General features: G+C 44.5%; 1 long non-coding RNA gene across 1 annotated transcript in view; it reads left to right on the top strand.

Annotated features, from left to right (window-relative positions):
* Positions 1-10,132, top strand: part of LOC117079216 — a 64,605-nt gene continuing 54,473 nt past the window's right edge. The window contains exon 1 of the long non-coding RNA XR_004435320.1: positions 1-121. This is a non-coding gene — a long non-coding RNA (uncharacterized LOC117079216). The remainder of the gene's footprint in view (positions 122-10,132) is intronic.

The raw sequence follows: 10,132 nt of genomic DNA, 5'->3' as shown, positions 1-10,132 counted from the left end.
CTTTGCTCTCTGCCTCCTACTCCGGCCATGAAAGACATGCCTGCTTCCCCTTCACCTTCCGCGGTGATTGAAAGTTTCCTGAGGCTTCCCGAGCCATGCTACCTGTACAGCCTGAGGAACTGTGAGTCAATTAAACCTCTTTTCTTTATAAATTACCCAGTCTCAGTTTCTTTATAGCAGTGCGAGAACGGACTAATACACAGACCATACGTAGCACCTGTTTCTAATTCCTGCTGTCTGGGGGTTTGGGTGTATTGGAGCCAAAAGTCTCAGAGAACTTGGACTGCCCTTCATACAGTTCTCCAAGAGACAGAGTCTAACCAGCTAACAGCAACATCCAGATACATCTCTGAGGAAAGAGATTGGTAAAAAATTATTCCAAGCATATCTTTTGTGTGTGATAAAATTCATCATCTACTCATTTCCAGGGACTCAGCTTTGTCAATGGGCACCAGAGTTCAACATAGAAAGTTTTTTCCACCTCCAGATTTTTCCCTGCTCCTGCTTTCCTTCCCAGCTAGTCTCTGCGTGCTCATGGCTCTCTGTACTTATGACTGCTGTGGCATATGGTGTACTGAAATTGTAATTGAGCCAGTTTAAGGTAGGGACCATGCTCTTTACATTTTTATTGTCCTGCGTGACTTGTAGCAGATGTTCAGTATTTCTTCAGTGAATGAATGGATGAGGTGACAATCATAATTAATTGAATCGAGAGGACTGGTGTCATGTAATCAAAATAAGCTGGTGGTTAGAAACCATCATTTATTGAACATGTGTAACCCAGATTCTTACACATGTTATCTCATTTAGTGCTCTTAATCCTATTGGGAAAATATCTTTTTCCTCCTTCCCTCCACAAATATTTATTATCTTTTAAGTGCCAGGCACTGTATTAGGTACTGGAGATAAAACCATGAGCAAGACAGACACAATGTCTGCCCGCAGAGTGGGGTCGACACATAAACGAGAAAAGGAAATAAAACATTTCTCTCATTTTCGAGATGAGTTTCAGAGCAGTTCTGTTCCTTGTTTAAAGTGATACAGATAGATCCAGATTTCTGTCCCAGTTCTAACTGATACCAAAGCTTATGCTTTCCCCAGAATCCCCCAGTCACCTCTAATTGGCACAGAGTTCCAACCCATCTCAAAGGGTTGGTGGCCTGGGATGGGGGTGTGGGTGGTGAGAGCTGGTAGCTGCAGGAGTGATCTGGCTCCAGGGGAGAAGCCAGCAGATGTGAGGGTCAGACACTGCAGCAGCTGGTAGGCAATGCTATTACAGTCAGTGAGGACTTTAGTGGGCAGGGCTGATGGGAGAATTTAGCAAAGCTAATTGCATCTAATTATCCGAGAGGGAAGAGTAGCTTTAGCGTCTCCAGCTGCTACCAATGTAGAGCCCAGAGTCAGTAGCCCCCATGTGCCCTGCATGGAGTGGGGAGAAAGCCATCAGAAGCTGCTGTGGCCTTCTGCCTTCTCTGGGGCCAGGAGAAGCAAAAGGCAGGGCAGATGAGGGGACAGGAGAGACACTGTGCCGAGTCCCTTTCCTCACCAGACAGGCCAGAGCCATGACCTGGCTGCTCCCCTGGTCCCCATTCCCCATCTCTGGGCTTGGCCTTCCTGTGAGTAGCACCTGCTTTTGAAAATGACAGAAATGTCTTGCTTGAGGGCTTGTTTCCTGCTTTCCTCATGGTGGAGCCCTTGAACCACTGGTTTCTCAGAGCCTGCTCCTTCACGGAGGGAACTGAGGATGCAGATTTTCAAGACAGAAGATTCTGTTTCCAGAGGAGCTTGGTGTCCGGCAGGAGAGATACCTTTGGACACAGAAGATATATGTGCTCAGCCCTGGCCCTTTAGAATGGCAAACTCATAAAGGAGCCCTTGGAGGAATTTTCCCCTGACTGGCTGTACAAAGATGAAAGTCTAAGGGATGATATTAAGGGGAAACTGTCGTTTTGGTCCCAAATGAAAGAGGAAGAGCCTCTTCCCATAAACGGATCCCAAGCAGTTATGAAACAACCGACAAAACCACACACCTTTTCGAAGTATCAGGTGGCTTGGGCTAGTCATGAATACCTGTGACTTTGATATTTGCCAATCCACCAGTTGGGTGGAGAGGGGAGGGTCAGAAATGTCAGACAGCACTAATCCTCCGGCCTATTCTGAGAAGAGCTGGAGATAGAGCAGGATGCACTAGCGCCTGTCTGTTGTCCCAGAATGGGTCATGTGAGGTCCTTTGGCCCTGGGTATGTGGAGTTGCCCTTCTCAGTGTGAGGAGGGCAGTATCTCTGGTCAGGACAAGATGCGGGTGTTTGCACAATCAGGTCTGGAGAGCAGATTTCCTGGGAGAGAGGGGGTCATGAGATGATGCTGCATCCTATGAAACCTAAATCTATCTTGACCCAGGTAACTCACTGGCAACCCATAGACAGTGGGTTGCCTCAAGATGTGGGACTCTGCACTGTGAGATGTGGAAGAGCACAGGCTTTACAGCCAAACTGCTGGGGTTCAAATCCTAGCTTTCCACTTGCCGGCTGGGTGACTTTGACAAATTAGTTGTCTTTGTGCCTGGAGTTCATGATCTGTGAACTGCGAAGAACAGTAGTATGGACTTCTTGTATTATATAAATATGTGGAACACTTCAAATAGCACCCAGCACACAGTAAGCACTCAGTAATTGAAGCTATTATCTCAAAGCTTCTATTTAGTACTAAAATTTCAACTCTATGCTGGAACATTTCCATTAGCTTAGAGGGGCCTTAAAATTAAGAAGTCTTCTAAGGCCAAGCTAATGGCTTCCTGATATATCACCTTTAACAATTTCTTCATTGTGTAGGTTTTCAGTTCCATCTTGCAGACTGGCTGTGCACATTTTTAGCATAAATTTCTAAGTATTCTTAGTATCTAGCATTGTAGTTGGCTGGGAAATATATTCTTGTGTTTCCTTAACAAATAAGATAGCTTTACTCTGCTGACAGCATTAGGAGCAATTGACATTCCGTTTACCTTAATTATCTGTGTAGGTTTAACATCATTTGTCGCTGTTATCATGGACATTTTCTTTTAAGGCTAATGAACAAATCACAAGCCCTAATAAGGAACAATTCGTATTTCATTCTACAAATGGCAAAGTCAAATAATTTGAGCAGCGCAGTATGTCACTGCTCAGAAAAGCCCCCAGTCCCGGTAGATCTCATCCTGCTGTCCCCTCAACTGGATTGATAGCTTGAGGGTGCAGACTTGCTGCACCCTCCTTTAAAGTGTCTCTTTGCAATGAGTAGAATTCAAACTGGTTATTATTTGCAATACAGAGCTCAGTTTGAGACTAGGCCCTACCCACGGATTTGGGCATGGTTGGGTATGTGGAGAAAACTGCGATGGTGGCTCAACCAAAGTTTCTATGCATAGGTTCTCCTCAGAGAGAATCAAATCTGGGGAAGGAGGCAGAACTGAGGGGGGTGAACCCTAAGTGATGGGATGGGGCAAAGATTCTGAATGGAGCATGGATGGCATTAGAGAGACCTTGCCAGGTAGAATTGAAGAGTAGTTTCACAAAATTTGGTCTGTTGGGGTACAAAGCACAAAGAGGGTAACACAAAGGAAAGAGGGTCATTCTTTTCTCCAGACCAACTCTGTAATTGACCTCAGTGCCTGGCAGAGCAGGATGATGTAGTAGTAGTGCATATGTGTGTGTGTGTATATACATATATACACATATATGTACATGTACATGTAGACATATATGTGTGTATATATATACACATACACATATCTATGACTTTGTACATGTCCACGATTTTTCCCTGGGGTAAACTGGGTTAGAAGAATACAGAATTTTGAAGCTGCCCTGTGTGTGGGTATATATATATACCCACACACATGTATATATATACACACATATATATACACACACATATATACATACATATATGTACATATGTATATATTTATATATATGCACACATACACAGGCCTTTATTCAATATTAGAAACTTTCTTTTTACTAAAACTGTAGCTATATTCTAAAACCTTTTCTTTGGCCCAATGGGAAGAATTTTTATTTTTATATTTTTGGCCACACATTTATTTATCTCCATATCAGATACTCTTAGCTATCTACCAAAGTCATTCCAAGCCCTTACCCACTTCCCATGATAGAAGTTGGGAAAACCACATACTTGGCTTCCCAGACTCCCCTGCAGCTCAAAATGACCAAATGGCCCAGTTTAGTTAATGAAACAAAGAAATATCTGTTGGAGTCTTGTAGAGAAATACTTTTTCCTCCTTGCTAAGGGTGAGGTTTGTGAAAAGAGTGTCTCTGCCAGGCATACCTCATTGTACCCTGCCTTCAAACGGTTCTGTATGGATATGATCCTTGGAACAGTGGCAGCCATCTTGTGACCATGAGGCAACAAACACAAGGAGGAACCAAAAAGCCAATATTCTGGTAATGGAAGAGGTAAAAGGAAAAAGAAACTTGGGATTTGAATATACTGTTACATGGCTGGACCATCCTTGAAACCTCCTATCACCCTTTTTACTGTTTTGTGAAACAGTAAATAACAAAATTACCTAAGCCACTCTTACTCATGGCTTCAATTACTTATAAGAAATATATCTTAATTTAAACAGCCTCTCCTATTTTTTTTCTTGAGACATGGTCTCGCTGTGTCACCCAGGCTGGAGTGCAGTGGCTCAATCTCAGCTCACTGCAACCTCTGCCTCCCAGATTCAAGTGATTCTCCTGACTCATCCTCCCAAGTAGCTGGGATTATAGGTGCTCTCCACCAAGCCTGGCTAATCTTTGTTATTTTTTCAGTAGAGACGAGATTTCAGCATGTTGGCCAGGCTGGTCTAGGATTCCTGACCTCAAGTGATCCACCTGCCTCAGCCTCCCAAAGTGCTGGGATTACAGGGGTGAGCCACTGTGCCTGGCCCCTATTTGTTTGTTTGTTTGTTTATTTAGAGACAGGGTCTTACTCTATCACCCAGGCTGGAGTGCAGTGGCACAATCATAGCTCATTGCATCCTCGACCTTCTGGGCTCAAGCAGTCCTCCCACCTCAGCTTCCCAAGTGGCTGAGACTACAGGTGTTTGCCACCACAGCCGGCTAATTTTTTAATTTTTATTTTGTAGAGACAGGGTCTCACTATGTTGACCAGGCTGGTTTTGAACTCCTGGCTTCAAGTGATTCTCCTGCCTTGGTCTCCCAAAGTTCTGAGATTACAGGTGGGAGCTACCATGCCTGGCCCTTTTAAAACAATTCAAAGTGAGTTCATTATTTCTTCTTCTCATTCTGTGTCCCTCACCCATAGGGTGATTTCAATACTCCTATTCTGATTACATTCCTTACAAAACATTTAAACCTGTACATGGACACTCATATCCACTTCTCAGCAATGCTGGAATCCTTCATGTACATTCATTTCCCAACCCTCATTTGGCATGGCTTTTCTATATTTCAGCAGATGGAATAAGGTGGTCCTGAGTAGTCAGATGCCTTCCTGGTGGCCTCATCCCCTGATGGTAGTGAGGTCACAGAATAAGGTGTCCAAGGCATTCCTGGGTTCTGCCATTGGGGTGCCCTGCCTGCTTTTCATTTTGGGACAATGCCCCAGCACCCTTCTTTCTTAGGGAGGAGTGCTACTGCCTTTTAACTGAAACCAAATTAGAAATGCTTGATGTTCAAACCAAAACCCTTTTGTCCTGGAGACAGTACATCAGGTACTCATGCCCGGAATACAAAAAACTCTGTGGTTTCTCCAGATTGGAAGACAGCTGGAATTGTTTTCCCTTCCTCAGGTATGTTTGGACTGAACAAAATGTTTGATTGTATTACTTTTGAATGGCTGGTTTCCTGTTGTGATCTAGCTAATATTCAAGTTTTCTGTGACACGAATAAATTACAGAGCTTATTCTATCCTGTAGCTCACACCTTTCACAAAACAGCCCAGCTGAAGATGGTGAGACCATGTGCTCATCATGCCAGGTGGCTAGAGTGGGAAGAGGCAGGCAGGATAAGAAATGCTCCCTTCCTGGCTTTAGTGTTTCGTAACTGAGAAGGGCATGAAAGGAGGGGCACAGGCTCAAACGGAGGTATTGTCAGGTATGCTAGGCTGAGACTAGGATTCAAAGCGTGTGGTGTGTGGAATAAAGTATGAGGTCGGGAGTTACAAAGAGTGGCAAAGCAGAAAGATGAAATACTTCAGTCAGAAGAAGAATCTCAGTTCTAGGATTTATTGGCCATGTAACCTTGAATGAGTTACTTAAGCCCCTCTGAACCTCAATTTTCTTATCTATAAAATGGGAATATATATTGATCTGTGGTTTGAGGGAGCTGCAGCATAGACGAGAGTCTGGATCTGAGTTGAGTGTAGAAAGGGAAGAGTGCTGGGAGAGAGAAGAGATGCATCAAATCCCAGTTTGTGGTTGGGTTAGTTTTGGTGGGTTTTAATCCTGTGGTCAGCCCAGGCTATCCTGAAAGCTGTTACTCTCAGGGTGCCACCACATGCTTATTTTATAAGAGAAGGAGACTGAGGTCCCAAAAAGTCAAGAACCTTGCCCAAGTCCAATTATAGAGCAGTAACTAGAACTAGAACTAGGTAATCAGCTTTAACTTTAAATCCTTCTTAATAACTTGTCTTTTAAAACTTGTTCTCAGCTGGTCATGGTAGTTCAAGCCTATAATCTCAACACTTTGGGAGGCCAAAGCAGGAGGATCACTTGAGCCCAGGAGTTCAAAATCAGCCTAGGCAACACAGGGAGACTCTGTCTCTACAAAAAAAAGTTACAATGAACAGATGTGGTGGTACACACCTGTGGTCCCACCTACTCAGAAGGCTGACGTAGGAGGATTGCTTGGGCCTAGGAGGTCAAGGCTGCAGTGAGCCATGGTTGCACCACTGCACTCCAGCCTGAGTGACAGAGTAAGACCCTTTCTCCATCGATCAATCAATCTCTCAGTCTCAGGCTAGCCATGGGTAAAATGAGGTTAAAATGAAGAAATTGTAGGCCATATCCAGTCTCTGTGCCTTTGCCTTCTCCTTACCCTCTGAACCTCCTCAAATATGAGTTTTACTCACCGTTGGTGATATAGTTTGACTCTATGTCCCTGCTGAATCTCATGTTGAATTTTAATCCCCAATGTTGGAGGTGGGACCTAGCGGGAGGTGTTTGGGTCATGGGGCAGATCCCTCATGGCTTGGTGCTGTCCTCCTGATAGTGAGTGAGTTCTCATGAGAGCTGGCCCCAACTCTCTCTTGTTCTTGCTCCCACCATGTGATGTGCAAGCTCCTGCTTTGCTTCTGCTACAAGTAAAAGCTCCCAGAGGCCTTCCTGGAAGCTGAGCAAGTATCAGCACCATGCTCCCTGTACAGCCTGTAGAACCGTGAACCAAATAAATCTCTTTTTAAAATAAATTACCGAGTTTCAGGTATTTCTTTATAGCAACACAAGAATGGCCTAACACAAAAAGCTGGTACTGGGAGTGGGGCATTGCTATAAAGATACCTGAAAATGTGGAAGCAACTTTAGAACTGGGTAAGAGGCAGAAGTTAGAAGGGTTTGGAGGGCTCAGAAGAAGACAGGAATATGAGGGAAAGTTTGGAATTTCTTAGAGACTGGTTAATTCGTTGTGACCAAAATACTGATAGCGATATGGACAGTGAAGTCCAGGCTGCTGAGGTCTCAGATGGAAATGAAGATCTTATTGGGAAATGGAGCAAAGGTCACCCTTCTTATGCCTTAGCAAAGATTTGGATTTATTGTGTCCATGCTCTAGGGATCCATGGAAGTTTGAACTTGAGAGTGATGACCTAGAGTATCTGGTAGAATAAATTTCTAAGCAGCAAAGTATTCAAGATGTAACCTGGCTGCTTCTAATAGCCTATATTTAGATGTGGGAGCAAATACATAACTTAAAGTTGGAATTTATATTTAAAAGGGAAGCAGACAGAGAGTAGAGGTATGGAAAATTTGCAGCCTGGACATGTGGTAGAAAAGAAAAGCCTGTTTTCAGGGGAGGAATCCAAGCAGGCTGTGGAGCAACCACTTGCTAGAGAGATTTGCATAACTAAGAAAGAGCCAGGTGCTGATAGCCAAGACAATGGGAAAAAAGGCCTTGAAGGCTTTTTGGAGATCTCAGAGGCAGCCCCTCCCATCACAGGTCCAAAGGCCTAGGAGAGAATGGTTTTGGGGACCAGCCCCAGGGCCTGCTGCTCCGGGCAGCCTCAGGGTACTGTTCCCTACATCTAGGCAGCTCCAGCTCCAGCCACGATTCAAAGGGATCCTGGTACAACTCAGGCCTCTGCTCCAGCTCCAGAGGGTGTGGGTGGTAAGCCTTGGCAGCTTCCACATGATGTTAAGCCTGTGGATGCACAGAATGCAAGAGTGAAGAAGGCTTGGAAGGTTACCCCTAGATTTCAGAGGATGAGAAAGCTTGGGTGCCCAGGCAGAAGGCTGCTGTAGGGGCAGAGCTCTCACAGATAACCTCTACTAGGGTAGTGCATAGAGGAAATGTGGGGTTGGGGGCCCTATACAGAGTCCCCACTGGGGCACTGCCTAGTGGAGCTATGGGTAGGAGGCCACCGTCCTCCAGATCCCGGAATGGTAGATCCACCAGCAGCTTACACTCTGCACCTGGAAAAGCCACAAGCACCCAATTCCAATCCATGAAAGCAGCCATGGTGAGTAGACACCGCAGAGACACAGGCAGGGGTAGATCTGCCTAAGGCCTTGGGAGCCCGCTTGTTGTAGCAGTATGCCCTGGATCTGGGACATGGAGTCAAAGGAGATTATTCGGGAACTTTAAGATTTAATGATTGCTTGGCTGGGTTTTGAACTTCCATAGGGCCTCTCATCTCTTTCTTTTGGCCAATTTTTCCGTTTTGGAATGGGAATGTTTACCCAATGCCTGTACCCCCATTGTATTTTGGAAGTAAATAACTTGCTTTTGATTTTACAGGATCATAGATGGAAGGGACTTGCCTTATCTCAGATGAGATTTTGGACTTTTGAGTTCATGCTGGAATGAGTTAAGATCTTGAGGTGCTCTTGGGAAGGCATGATTATATTTTGCACTATGAGAAGCATATGAGATTTAAGGGGCCAGGGGCAGAATGATATAGTTTGGATATATGTCCCCACCAAATCTCATATTGAATTGTAATCCCTGATGTTGAAGGTGGGGCCTGATGAGAGGCGTTTGGCTCATGGGGGCAGATCTCTCATGGCTTGCTGCTGTCCTCCTGATAGTGAGTGAGTCCTCATGATATCTGGTTGTTATACAGTGTGGCACCTTCCCCAACCCCCTTGCTCCTGCTCCTACTATGTAATGTGCAAGCTGCCACTTTGCCTTTTGCCATGAGTAAAAGCTCCCTGTGGCCTCCCCAGAAGCTGAACAGATGCCAGCACCATGCTTCTTGAATAGCCTGCAGAACTGTGAACCAATTAAACCTCTTTTCTTTATAAATGGCCCAGCCTCAGGTGTTTCTTTATAGCAACACAAGAATGGCTTAAAACTCAATGGTGGGAGACTGAAAGCTTTCCCACTCAACTCAGGAACAAGATAAGGAAGCCTACTTTCTTCACTGCTAATCAACATTGTACTGGAAGTTCCAGCCAGAGCAGTTAAGCTACAAAAAGAACTAAAAGGCATCCAAATTGGAAAGGAAGAAGTAAAATGATCTATATTCACGGATGACAATCTGACATATAGATATGAAATTTAAAACTTATTCAGAGTAAGGTGTAAATAACTGATAAATTTTATTTTCTCCCAGGGATATTTGCTTTCAAATCAAGGTAGTAAATTCTGCATGTGAAGTTTATTGCATCAATCTGCTAATATAAACTTTTTTTATTCTTAACTTTCCCATGAGCACTGAAATCAGTCTGCATAGAGTAACCTGCCCTGCCTACATTGTCACAGACTGCCTCCTACCAGGCTCCTTTCTTTTCTTTGTCTCCAGCTTCCTCCCATCTTCTTTTACCTGTTTAAGGGAAGGATGGTCTGTATCGGTGGTTTTTAAAGTGTGGTGCTCAGACTAGCAGCATCAGCATCACCGTGGAGCTTGTGAGAATGCAATTCCCGAGCTGAGTCAGAAGCCCTGGGTTGGAGCCCACAGATCGGTATTTTGA

This window comes from Trachypithecus francoisi, unplaced genomic scaffold, assembly GCF_009764315.1.
Source record: "Trachypithecus francoisi isolate TF-2019V2 unplaced genomic scaffold, Tfra_2.0 Lachesis_group7, whole genome shotgun sequence".
Lineage (NCBI taxonomy): Eukaryota > Metazoa > Chordata > Mammalia > Primates > Cercopithecidae > Trachypithecus > Trachypithecus francoisi.
This window is presented reverse-complemented; position numbering and strand designations above follow the sequence as displayed.